The sequence below is a fragment of the Triturus cristatus genome, chromosome 3_2 (genome assembly GCF_964204655.1).
Source record: "Triturus cristatus chromosome 3_2, aTriCri1.1, whole genome shotgun sequence".
Classification (NCBI taxonomy): Eukaryota; Metazoa; Chordata; class Amphibia; order Caudata; family Salamandridae; genus Triturus; species Triturus cristatus.
Window position 1 is genome coordinate 932,153,985 of NC_140584.1, and position 14,112 is coordinate 932,168,096.

The following is a 14,112-nucleotide window of genomic DNA, read 5'->3' on the forward strand; positions in this document are numbered from 1 at the left end:
AGGGTTAGTAAATATACTAATACAAAATCAGATGTTAGGCACAGGGATAATACCTACAATGTTGACTGTACCATGTCTGAAATGTCAGAATATGCAATACATGATTAATTCTGTTTTTTCCACAGTGATCTCTCGACTGATTATAGATATCTGTTAATGGATTTTATAATGAAATGGTGTTCATTGATATAATGAAATGCAAAACCCCAATAAAAAAACGTAAACAAAAAAAAGGGACATATCTTGAACTGGCTTTTATGTGGCCTGTTTCCAGTCCTCTGCAGAATAAAGTGTGAAATAACCTTGTCAGGTTGTTTTGCTTAAGTGCTTTCAGAATCGGTGCACTACAAGCTTAGAGTTTGACTACTCTTTTTGGGAGCTTGGTTTGAGAAAAGCATTTTCTTTAAGATTATTTTGTTCTGCTATTGACTCCCTTTTCAAGCTAACATTTACACCAACCTCCTTACCCAGATGTATGTACATGCATGCTAGGGGCAATTTATCAAGAGTGACAACTGGAGCAAATTTTTGTAGTCGAGCACAGTTAACAGATATTTGGCATTTTAATTTCTTTACATTGCCTTACAACCTAGATTATCCGTGGGTGATAGCAGTGTGTAACAGGATGCATTTCAAGAGAAGTCCGTATCTTTTCTGCAAGTGGATGATCATTTGGAGTCAGTACAACTAAAGATCAGTCCATATCTTTTTCCTTTACCCTTCATTCATGGATTCCTGAGATCTCAGACATATGTAAGCGTAATAGTACCAGAGACTGGGCACGAGAAAGGCTCTCCCGTTTTCTATAGCCACAACACCATAATGAAGCAAAATGCTGTTCTGCATTTTCCTTCCTTTATATTGTTTTCAGTTTTTCCTCATACTGATAGAGCTCCAGTGTTAATCCACTATTTTCGTCTGCTCTTGCGTTGCACATATTTTTGGAACCAAAGTTCAGAGATAATTTTTTCAGGTATCCAATATTAAACGAAAAGCCTGAAGGCTGAGAAATAAGAACACAAAAGCATACAGCTTTGTGTTTAGGTTGATGATTGCGAAGCATGAAATTTTCCTTTATGGCGTGCCTCCCCTAAACAAGGTTCTGGGGCTGAATGAAAGGAATAGTGAATCTGTTCTCCTTTGAAGTGTCTCCTGCCGGAGCGCCTTGCCTCCCCCTTGCTGTGTTTTACATCTCCTTGTGAAATAGCTGCCAAAACTAGGCTGTTACCTATTCACCTGAGCCAGCCTAAACAAGTTTCGGGAGGGACCGCAGTGACATTGGAAACCTGGATATCAAAAATGATTCCTTAGGTTTTTAAAAGCACCTATATATTAAAACGTGCACCTCCATGATTGGCCAGACTTGCCCTCCTAAGAATAAGTTCTGGCTTCATCATACAGTACTTTGTTTTAAAATTCAGTTGCGCACCAATGATGTCTATTGCACCAGCATCAGGGTAGAAGACTCTGAAGATCCAGGAGTGAAACAGCTGCTTAGTTGCCATATCGCTCCCATCTTGGCCTAAGTCTAGGAACCTGTGAAGCAGCTTTCCCCCTAGACCTGTGGCGATAAGGGGGATCTTCCTGTCTGCAAGAGGAGCAGGGCTACATTTGTGACTTGACAAAAGTTGTGAAGGAATTGTTTTAAAAAATATTTTAAACATGTGCTAGGCGATTGGTCAAATAGATCCAATCAAGAAAATCAAACCATAGAAAACAAAACCAAATAGAAAATAGTAAGAGGCGCACTCTGTGCTTAGAATCTTATAAAATGATTAGTATTGATGTAAATGTTCACTCTTTGAAAGCAGTAACTTCCATAATATATCTGAGACAGGCTACTAGCCGCATATTCCTTAACGTAGAATTATTCCCTGGCGTGAGACTGGATCTGAATTTTTTTTTACCACAGCATCTCTGCGCGCCGGGAGACGGCACCACGCGACTCCGCCCTGACGTTGTCGGCGGACGTGACGTCAGCGAACTCACATAAGTCCCACCCTGGCACGCTGACGTCAGTTTCCTTCTTTTCCGTGTGCAACGCGGATCCGTAGTGAGTTCCCTTGACCGGTTTTCTGGCCTCTTTTAACGCCTTTACGATGGGAACAGTGTGCACTTCCTTCGGGTTTCAAGACATGTGCTTCTTGTACGCGTCAGATGTCGGTGACGGACCCTCACCCTATTTGTATGTGGTGGTTGGGCGAGCACCATGATTCTACGGACTGCGACGCTTGTCAGCATCTCAAGCCAAAGTTCCGGCGGGAGCGCTGGATGAAATTGCTTTCGGCCTGCTTGTCCAGATCGGTCTCATCACGGCGTCCGTCCCCTACCTCGGAGGGGTCCAGAAGCCGCCGATTCCGGCTGTGGTATCGTCCTTCACCGAGGCCCCACGGGCGTCGATCGCCAGCTGGTAAGTCCTGCGGCTTGCCGCCGAGGCCCTGTCCTCATTCTGCAGAGGGTGCGGGTTCCTCTCAGGACGTGCACCCTCGCCCGTCGCCACCCTATCCGTTGGTTCCTGGCATTGGGGCGACAAGGGCCCAAATGAAGGCCTACGCTACGGCTCTGCAGGCTTCATTGGGGCCCCCTCCTCTTCCTGGAACGTCTTAGGATTCCTCGCCTGGCTCGGGGCCTTCCGCGGGCTCACTGGCGGCTTCGCCCCCGGCGCCGACGAGTTCGCCTTCAGATTTTGGAGGTGTGCGGTCGTCGAGGTGCAGCCCTACGGGGTTCCCCTCGTCGACCCACGGCGTCCCTGCCTCGCCGCAAAACCCAGCGGGGTTCCCTGTGGTGTCGCAGGAGGTAGCCGGGACTCACTGCTCGTCCCTCTGGGCAGGCGTCTGTCTTACCGGAGGTAGAGCCTGCGCCAACTGTTTTCCTCCACGGCCCTGGCGGTGCCGCGAGTTGAGGCCGGGTCCCGGGGCGCCTCCCCGAGTCCCTTTCGGTTCTCTGCGCAGGTGGCTTCCTCGTCAGACATCGAGCCGGCGCCTTTTCGCCGCCGTTCATTGGCCGCTTCGGCTCCGACCCGGCCCCGTTCTCCTATGAGGTACGTGGTGGTGGTCAACTCTGCATCCCTGGTGGACACTTCGGCGCTGATCGAGGACACACCGGTGCCCATGGCGGACTCCCCGGAACCGTCCCGATGTCGGATGGTCTACTCTTCTCTGGATGTCCCTTCCTCTCCGGAGGATTGTCATCTCCTTGTCTCCTCTTCACCGGAGACTGGGCGCCGCATCATTGCCTTTTCCCCGGAGGCTTCCAGGGCGGGTACTACGCCGTCTCCACGTCCACAGCTCTTCCGCACCTTGCAGTTGATTGCCCCGCAGACTTCTCCGCCTTCTCCGGAGACCCCTCGGGCCCCTCACTAGTCCACGGGTCTTCCATCCTACGGGGGCTGGCCGTTTCCTACTCCAGCTGGGCACAGGGATGGCTGGCTTAGTTTGCAGCCTTCGCCCACGGAGGAGTTGCTCTCTCCCCCACGACGCCCTACGGAGGCGAGTGTAGCCTTTGTCCGGGCCATCTCCACGTCCACCGGCATTATGCAAATGGGCAACCCGGTCGCTCCACTCCCAATGGACTACTTGTTGGAGGTTCTCCACCAGGGCTCTGGTGGAGGGGAGCCGCTTCTTCCATTTGAAGCCTCGCTCCACAACTCTCTTCTGGGGGTGTCCTGCTACGGGGGATCCGGTGCCTCAGCCGCTCCTCCACCACCACCGTCCTGCCCCTCACGATCCAGTCTGCCTTTTTTCCCACCCATCTGCCCTGGGCCCTGTCCTGCAGACTGCTTTTCCTTCCTTACCTTCGGTGTTGCTCCCTCCGTCACGGGAGACCTGGTGGTTGGACTGCTAGGGGCTTAACCTTTTCGCTTCCACTAGTGCTGCTCTGCGCACGCTCAACACACTTTGTGTGTTGGCCAGGGCTACCTCCGACCTGTGGGATTCCGTGGAGTCCTTTCTGTCTCGCACTTCCCACGAAGGTGCCCACGCTGGTCTGCGGCACCATGTGCTGGATGGTCGGGAGTTAGCTGCATTTATTCTCCGTTCGGCCTTGGATGTCTCGGATTCTCTCGCCCGCGCTATGGTGAGTTCTGTGACCCTCTGCCGCCATGCTTGGTTGCAGGATAGCTTCTTTCTGGAGAATATTTGGGAGCGTCTTGTTGACCTGCCTTTTGATGGGATACTTTAATTTAACACCCACGCGGACTCTGCTATTCAACGACTCCTTGTGGGGCTCTGTCCCCCACTCCCCTCCCCCTCCATAAGCTTCGGCTTGTCGGTCCTCGGGTGTCTTATGGGAGACGTTTATCCCACCTTTCTCTTTGGGCCTAGTGTTTCGGTTGGCCTGTCTGTGTGGTGTATGTGGCTTGGAATGCCTTCAGGGCCCTTCAGTTGGCCCTCTGTACTTCTGGCTGCTGGTACATCCCTTCAGCTTTTGTGGTATGTGATTTTTGGCTGTTAGTGAAGCCGTATAGGTCCTCAGGTTGGACCATCTGTGTATTTTTTGGCTGATTGGTAAGCCGCCTGTGGTGGTACCCACAGGTCTTTTATGTTCTTGAACTCTGCTGCGGGTTTCCCTAAGAAGTGTTCCCCTGTTTTGTTTTGGGACGTGTCATACCCTAGATGGGGTACTTGTAAGCTATTGTATAGCTCTGGCCTAAGCTGGGCGGGTGTGGATACCTTCTCGGGTTCCTCGCGTTTCCTGGTGTCACTGGATACCGCTTGGTGCTGTCTTTTTTTTCTTCCGCCTTAGCGCAGCTTGCGCTGCTCCAGGTTCTGTCTTACTCAGTATCCAATGGTGTTTCTATCCTTCTTCTACAGGGCTTGCCTGTAGTTCATTTTGCCCTTTGTTCCTGCGGGATATCTGCCTCTGTGCATTTTGCATTCCCTCTTCAGCCTCTGGATCGCCAGACCGAATCTTGTCATGCCGTCTACGGCGTCGTGTCTTGGTGTTTGCACCTTTCCATTCGACGTTTCGGCCTGGTCTTCTGCCTTGTGTTCCAGGGGGGCTAGGATATTCCTGGTGTTCTCCTGTGCTCTGGTTGATGGCTTTAGGTCTGTACTACATATTTCTCGCTTCCCGGGGGTCGCTTCGGTCCCCCCCCCCCTCCCCCAGCTGCTTCTTGGGGGAGGGGGGGGTTCTTCTCCTCTTTATCTTCTGGCCGGTCCCCCCTTCTCTTCGTGGACCGGGTTGTGCCACTGGTACGGTCCTTCTCTGGGGCTTGTTCTGGAGTTCCTTTGCCTCTGTCTTCGTCTTGCGCTCGGCTTGTTCTAGGCACACTACTTCATGGTATTTACCAGTTGCCTCCTGCGCACGCCTGAACGTTAGGGTCCACCTCCTTGGGCCTCGGCGTGTACCCGTGTGCTCCTGTCCCTTGCTTTGCTGGCGCTTTGCGCGACTGTGTCTTCCTTCTCACGTGTGCGCTTATCGGCTGTGGGGCCGTTCCTGCCTTGTCCCCATCCTCGGGGCTGATGCCAGTCCAGCTGTCCCCTTCGCCGTGTGTGTTCTCATGAGGCGGGCTCTGCCTCCGTTCCACCTCTTCTCCTTGGATTTTGCGGGTGGTTCTTTTCTTCCTTTGGTACTCTTGGTGCTGTCTGTACCTCTGGGTTTCTTTACAGATGCCGTTTGCCCCTCGGGTAGGCTTGTTGAATCCTGGCCTTCCCTTCTTGTTCTTGCTTAGTTCTGCTTGGTGGGGGCTGGGCCATCCTTCCTATCCCCATGACACATCCCCTGTTGGGGCCCTGTGTTCTTCCAAGCTGGTGAGGTTCTCTCGCAGACCGTCCTCTCCTCTGGGTATGGCGAGGGTATCTATTCTACGTTAAGGAATCTGCGGCTAGTAGTCACTATCAGATCTACAAGTTACTTACCTTCGGTAATGATGTATCTGGTAGAGACGATTCTAGCCGCAGATTCCTTCACGGCCTGCCCTTCCTCCCCGTTCTGTGGGGATCTTTCAGTTTGGTCTTCTGCACTCACCTCCCTTTGGGTGTCTGTCTTCTGCGGGTGCCCTCTTTCGCTCCCTCCCTGGCAGGATGCTTTGTTCTGTTTATTTGTTCCACTCCTTCCTTTCTGGTACTTGGACGGTAGGTTCATGTGTATTTCTGCATCCCTACACCCTGGTTGTTCCAGTGTGGGGTCTGCTCTTAATCCTCTCCCTTTTTTCATTGCTCGGGGTTTCTTACTCCTCTGCAGCCCTCTGGGTTGGCTCTCTTGGCTGTGCCTCAGCCCTTAGCTATTTACAGGGGATACAACACTCCTTGATGGTGTTGTCCTGGGGTCCTTTGTCGTTACTCATCTGTTCCGGACTTGTTCCTCTTCACTGTTGTCGATTGTGGTTGCAGACTTTGTCGTCTGCCACAAAACTTTTCACATGTTTTCTGCCTCCAGGGCGGATATCGTCTTCACCTGGTAGGGTTGCTTCTCAGAGCAGTGCTCTGCTCTTTTCCTTCCATGAATTTCAGTAACACAGTGCCTGGGTCTATCCCCAATGGTGCTGTTCCTCACCATTTGCTTCTTTCCTTTCTGTTTCACTGATTTTTTTTGTTCTGCACACTGTTTCCATACTCTCACAGTTTTGTTTGTGATGGCTCCGCGTTGTGGCGCAGAAAAGTTCTCCGACGAAAAGTGACGTCAACGCGCCGGGTGGGACATATATGACCTCGCCGACGTCGCGTCCATGGACAAGTTCAGCTTATCAAATAGAAAGACCAGTGGCACTTATTTTAAATATCTGAAAGAGACATGTTAGTGATAGATTCCTTACCTTAGAATATCCCCAGGCGTCAGACTGGATCCGGAAAGTTTTCGTCAGCAGTACCTCTGCGCGTCGGAAGGTGGTGTCATGCGGTTCCGCGTCCGTCGCTGGCATCGTATGCGCCGAGATGACGTCACAGAGACTACTTAGGCGCCACCCATGCTGACATCAGTTCTTTCTTTTTCCGCGCCAGCAAGCACAGATCCGGTTCGAGCACGTCCACTAGTAACTTTTTGACCAACTTTTGAGAATTTTTGTCTTTCAATTTTGAGTCTGACTCCTGGTGCCACGTAGGAATGCCTGGGTTTAAATCCTGTGGGGACGGTGGCCGACCCGCCTGGCGTCTGTTTCTACTGTCTGGAGCGCGACCATGACTCCCGGTCATGTTCCGACTGTCTGGCCATGGCTCTGAAGGCCGTATGGGAGTGGTCCCGTAAGCTGCTGGAGGCCCTGCTGTCATCTCCGCGCCGTTCGGGGTCCAGGGGTCGATCGAGGGACTGACCGCGGAGCCATCATCGCTCCTCGGGGTCGAAGTCTTCACACTCTGAATCGGTTAAGACGTCAAAGAAGCATTGTCGCTCTCAGACGTCCCCCAGTCGGTCTCCGGACGTGGACGAGGGTGCCGGGGGTACCTCCCCCGCGGCTCCTTTGGAGCCTGTGAGTCCCACGGCCTTACCACCATATCCGGGTCCATCAGCGACTCCTGCCCAGGTGCAAGCTTTCCTTGCTGCCATGGACTGCCTTTTCAGGCCCAGGGCTCCTGCCTTCGGGCCCTGCGGTCCCAGCCGGGGGCCCTCCCTTGCCGTCGGCTCCTCTACCGGCGTCGCAAGGTCCTCCGCCGGTGGCCCCGGCACAGCACGCGGCTCCGTTCCCAGCCCAGCCCGCGGTTCCGTTCCCAGCACTGCAGTGGGTTCCGTTCGTTCCACCACCACCCTTGCCCGGTTTCCCGGACAATTTTGTCCCTAGTTGGGACTCTAATTGGGACACTGAGCTGACTGGCGCCGTTCGACCCTTTTTATTCACCTGTCCCTCCCCCGCCGCTGCAGCCTGTTCCACAGGCAGTGGATGACTGGGACGACTGGGAGGGGTCTGAGGACCCTCTCGCACGGCAGTGCGGGTCCGACCAGGAATGGACAGAAGAGTTGGAGGATGCAGGTGGCCTTGACCTCTCCTCTGAACCTGGTTTTCTTTCTCATCCTGCTGTGGCTATGGAGGAGGGCACCACATACACTATGATGCTCCGTAGAGCGGCTGAGGCCCTTGACCTGCCTACGGTGACCCTCAAAACTAATCTCCTCACTGAAGTACTTCAGCCGGCGGCAAGCTCTATGGAGCCCCTGCTGCCATTCAATGAGTTGTTAACTGACGTATTGATGGGCACCTGGTCTAGACCAGCAACGGGGGTTCCCGTGGATAAAATCGTAGCCAGGAGTCATCGCCCGGCCCCGGGTGACCCTGCTTTTTTGACAACCCACCCAACTCCGGAGAGCCTGGTCATCCAGGCCTCCACTTCCCAAAGCGCATTCCCAACTGCCCCACCGGATAAGGAATCCAAGAAGCTGAAACAGTTCGGCAAGAAACGGTTTTCTTCTGCCAGCTTGGGGCTGCGGTCGGTGATCACCGCATGCCTCTTGGGCCGCTACTCCCACGCTGTGTGGGACACTGTTGCGCAGGTGCTGCCTCAGTGTCCCGAGAGTGCTTTCCCAAGCTGTTGCTGAGGGGAAAGATGCAGCAATGTTTGTTATTCGGTGTGGACTGGACACTGCAGTCTCACTGGGTAGGGTTATTTCCACAACAGTGGCCCTCCGTCACCACGCCTGGTTGCGATCCACTGGGTTTTCAGGGGATGTTCAGAGTTCTCTTATGGACATGCACTTTGGTGGTGCTTGCCTGTTTGGTGATAAGGCAGATCGTGCGCTGCAGCGTTTTCTGGACTCCCAGGCTATGGCCAAGTCCTTGGGTCTCCCCATCACGCGCCCAGCCACGTCTGCTTTTCGTTCCTTTCGTGGCCAAGGAAGGCGCGCCCGGACACGTTTGTTCAGCCAGAAGCCTGCGCAGAACCAACCTCAGCGCGGACGTGGTTCACGCTGCGGCGGGACAGGGGTCCAGCGTGCGGGTCAGTCCACCACCGCTCCCGCAGCATCCGCATCAAAGCCTTCCTAGTCCGAGCTTTGGGGCACACCCCACGCCGGTGGGCGGCAGGATTCGCCATCACCTCCCCCACTGGCGTTCCATTACCTCAGACAGGTGGGTGTTGCAAATTGTCCGAAGGGGCTACTCCCTCCCCTTCGAGTCTGCCCCTCCAGCCATGCCCCCTCAGTTCCACCACATGTCGGGGGACCATTTTGCGCTTCTCCAGCAGGAAGTCACGGCCCTCTTGGCCAAAGGGGCCATCAAGCGCATTCCTGTGCCAGAAGTAGGATGTGGTTGTTATTCCCACTACTTTCTGGTCCCCAAGAAGAAGAAAGGGGGCCTGCGCGCCCCATCTTGTACCTCTGGAACGTCAACCGCTTCCTCCAGAAGGAGAAGTTCAAGATGTTGACTCTGGCTCAAGTCTTGGCTGCCCTCGACCCTGGAGACTGGATGGTAGCGTTGGACTTGCAGGACGCATATTTTCGTATCCTCGTCCTGCCGGCCTACTGGCGTTACCTGCGGTTCATGGTAGGCCAAGAGCATTTGTTTGCTGTGTTCCCCTTCGGCCTTACCAGTGCCCCTCAGGTGTATACATAAGTGATGGCGGTGCTCGCAGCTCATCTGCGCAGATCAGGGGTTCTAGTCTTCCCCCTATCTTGACGACTGGTTGTTGAAGGCGGGCTTGCCCCAAGCAGTCTCCCACCTCCATACTACAGCCGACCTCCTGCATTTGCTGGGGTTTTCCATCAATGTGCCGAAGTCGCACCTGAGCCCCTTTCAGAACCTCCTCTTCACCGGAGCGATTCTGTATTCGACAGTTTCGGGTTTATCCTCCCGAGCAGCGAGTCTGGGATATTCAGGCTATAATTCTGACCTTTCAGCCTCTATCCCGGGTTTGTCAGGATGACCCTCCGGCTCCTGGGCCTGATGGCCTCCTGGATCCTGCTAGTGCAACATGCCAGATGGCATATGCGGGCTCTGCAGTGGGACCTGAAGTTCCAGTGGGCACAGCATCAGGGCAACCTGTCCGATCACGTCCAGATCTCGGAGGCACTGCAGGACAATTGCAGTGGTGGCTCACGAATCGCGATTGGGTCAAGGGCAGAACCCTCTCCCTTCCCCTACCGGAGCATACAGAGGTGACTGATGCGCCCCTCCTGGGATGGGGTGGCCACTTGGGAGAGGCGGAGATCAGAGGCCTCTGGTCTCCGGTGGAGTCCCGGCTCCATATCAACCTTTTGGAGCTTTCGATAAGGAATCCAAATTGCTAGAAGCTTCTGGCAAAAGGGTAGTGGCACAGGCAGCCAATCTCTGGCGTATTGCCAACACACAAGCACTGCTGGCACGATATGACAGGGCACATTATGACCAGCTGGCAAACTTATTGCAGCATCTGCCTGACCAGTATAAAACCCTGGCAAATGACCTTATACAAGAGGGCAAGCTAATTTCAAATGCGTCAATTAAATGTGCACTTGACGCAGCAGACACTGCCTCTAGATCAATCAACACCAGTGTACTCCTTAGACGACATGACTGGCTACGCATTTCAGGCTTTAAGCAGGAGGTTCAGACTACCATACTTAGTCAGCCGTTCAACCAAGACCAGCTTTTTGGCCCAGCTGTGGACACATCACTTGAAGAAATGAAAAAGGACACCGAGACTGCTAAGTTCATGGGAGCGTCACAGTCTCCACAAATGTGTGGCTCCTTTAGTCGCTCCTTCTATAGAGGAGCCTCCAAAAACATGGGCGCAGACACCTCAACGTCATTTAAAGCCACAACACAAATATCCCCCAGTAGAGGATATTTTAGAGGCGGAAACAGAGGAAACAACAATAAAGGAAGAGGTCGAGGTAATAACACTCGCACCTCCCCCGCCACAAAACAGTGACTCTCCTCCGCTCCCCCCAGACCATTCCATTACACTCCGGTCGGGGGCAGATTAACACAGTTCCTACCTGTCTGGAATTCCATCGCAACAGACAGGTGGGTAAGACAAATTATCCAGTATGGTTACTGCCTGGAACTTACAGCTACCCCCCCACACATACCACCCAAACAGCGTCCAATGTCCTCAGACCATCTTACGCTCCTCAAACAAGGTTCTCTCACTGCTTCTAAAGCACGCAATAGAGCCAGTTCCCTTAGAGCATCGAGGAACAGGGGTCTACTCGCTGTACTTCCCAAAAAGGATGGGACTCTGAGACCAGTACTCGACCTCAGACCCCTAAATCTGTATATACACTATTTCTATATGATCACTCTTCAACAGGTGCTCCCGCTGCTGCAACAAGGCGATTTCCTTGCCACACTAGATCTCAAGGACGCCTACTTCCACATTCCCATACATCCTGCTCACAGGAAGAACCTAAGGTTTGTAGTGGACGGACAACACTACCAGTTCAGAGTCCTTCCATTCGGAGTGACCACCGCACCCAGAGTATTCACAAAATGTCTTGCGGTAGTAGCAGCACATCTCCGAAGACAACAAATTCATGTCTTGCCATATCTAGATGACTGGCTAATAAAAGCCAAGTCATTAGACCAATGTGTTCTACACACTCGCCAAACCATCCAAATGTTACACAACTTGGGATTCACCATCAACTACACCAAGTCGCATCTCCAGCCCTCTCATATACACCAATATCTAGGAGCCACAATAAACACCTCCACAGCGCTAGCATATCCCAGTCCAGCCAGGATAGCCGGTATACAAACTCTTATCACAAAATTTCAAAACCAACACTCTCTTCCAGCCAGAGTGTTCATGCAACTCATAGGCATGATGGCATCTTGCATCTTCTTTGTGCCTTATGCAAGACTTCAAATGCGTCCCTTACAGGAATGTCTAGCGCGTCAGTGGAACCAGGCTCACGGACAACTTGCAGATCTGGTGTTGGTGGACAGCCACACATATCGCTCTCTACTGTGGTGGAACATAACAAACTTGGCCAAAGGGCGCCCGTTCCTCTTCCACAGATAGTGCTGACGACATACGCATCACTCACAGGATGGGGAGCCCATCTCCTCGGACACACAACTTGGGGCAAATGGAACACTCATCAAAAAGTGCTCCATTCAATCACCTAGAACTGCTGGCAATATTCCGAGCACTAAAATCCTTCCAACTACATGTACAGAACAAGGCTGTCCTCATCCGGACGGACAACATGACAGCCATGTATTACATGCAAAAACATACAAAAACAAGGAGGCACACATTTTCTGCAGCTGTCCCAGCTCGCACAGAACATTTGGAGATGGGCCATTCCTCAGAACATATACCTACTTGCAGAACACCTTCCAGGAATTCACAATCAGATTGCGGATCTGTTAAGTCGACAGACACAACAGATTCACAAGTGGGAACTACATCCCCAAGTTCTACTACCATTTTTCCAAATTTGGGGCCAACCAGACATAGATCTGTTTGCCACACAAGAAAATGCGAAATGCTCAACCTTCGCCGCCAGGTTTTCGCAACCGAAGTCAAAAGGCAATGCGATATGGATGAACTGGTCAGACAGATATGCGTACGCTTTTCTGCCTCTCCCTCTCATTCCACTAGTGGTATGCAAGCTCAGGCAGTAATCTCTCAAACTGATCCTAGTAGTTCCCACATGGGCACGCCAACCGTGGTTCACAACACTACTGGAACTCTCACTAGTTCCACACCAAAAACTACGTCTCTCCCCGTCCTTAATAACTCAGAACCATAGAGATATCAGACATCCAGATCAACTGAATCTAGCGATCTAGCTCCTAATGTCCTAGAGTTCGGTTACCTTAACCTTCCACCGGACTGCATGAAAATTATCAAAGAAGCCAGAAGACCTACTACTAGGGCTTGCTATGCTGCAAAATGGAAAAGATTTGCCATTTACTGCACTAACAATAATATACACCCACTGGATGCCTCCATTCAGAACATCATTTGCTACTTTCTACATTTGCAAAGATGTAACTTAGCATACTCATCCATACGACTGCATCTAGCAGCACTCGCAGCTTACTTACAAAATCGACAGCACTTGTCACTTTTTAGATTCCCTGCGATCAAAGCCTTCATGGAAGGACTTAAAAGAATTATTCCTCCCAGATTACCACCCTATCCGGTAGGGAATCTAAACATTGTTCTTACTAGGCTCATGGGACCCCCATTTGAACCTCTACATAAATGTGAACTGCAGTTCCTTACATGGAAAGTAGCTTTCCTTATTGCAATCACATCTCTCAGAAGAGTGAGAGATCCAGGCTTTAACCATACAAGAACCATTCTTACAATTACATCGTAACAAAGTGGTTCTTACGACAAATCCAAAATTCCTTCCAAAAGTCATATCTCCTTTTCATCTTAACCAGTCAGTGGAGTTACCAGTGTTCTTTCCAAACCCAGACTCTGTAGCGGAGAGAGTTCTTCACACCTTAGATGTTAAAAGAGCCCTTCTTTATTACATTCACAGAACTAAATCTTTCCGCAAAACAATTGTTTGTAGCTTTATCTCCACCACATAAGGGTAACCCCATCTCCAAATCTGGGATTGCAAGGTTGATAGTTAAATGTATCCAAATATGCTACCAAAAAGCTAAACGCACATTAACAGTTCCCCCTAGAGCGCATTCCGCACGCAAATTAGGGGCTTCCATGGCATTCCCTTAGACATTTGTTTACATTTAAGGCAGCCACATGGTCTACAACACACACCTTCACTAAACACTATTGTGTTGACGTACAAGCAAGGAACAAGCTTCTGTGGGCCAAGCTGTCCTTAAAACTTGATTTCAAACTTCTGCAACCGATACAGGTGACCACCGCTAGGGTAGATACTGCTGTATAGTCTATGCTAGTGTGTGATCTGCAGCTCGTATGCCTCGAACGGGAAATGCTACTTACCAGTATGCATCTGTTCTTGGCATGTAGAGCTGCAGATCCACACACGCCCACCCATCTCCCCGGGACCTGTATCTGTTCCAGTTCTATCTTACTTAGATATACACTCATGGACATCTCTTTTTCTTCTACTAACTCCATCATTTCCCATCATGGCCAAAAACAATTTGAGGATGGAGTCGATGCCCATGCGCACTATCGTCCAAGGGAGGAGTTCCCTATCTCGTGACTACAAAGACTTCTTCCAAGACAACAAGGTGCAAGCATCCAAGCCCAACACCAGATGGCGATCTACTATGCAAGTGTGTGGATCTGCAGCTCTACATGCCAAGAACAG

General features: G+C 51.7%; 1 protein-coding gene across 1 annotated transcript in view; it reads left to right on the forward strand.

Annotated features, from left to right (window-relative positions):
* The window catches only part of MED13 (mediator complex subunit 13), a 1,552,815-nt gene that overhangs the window by 950,022 nt on the left and 588,681 nt on the right, over nucleotides 1-14,112 (forward strand). The window lies entirely within an intron of this gene.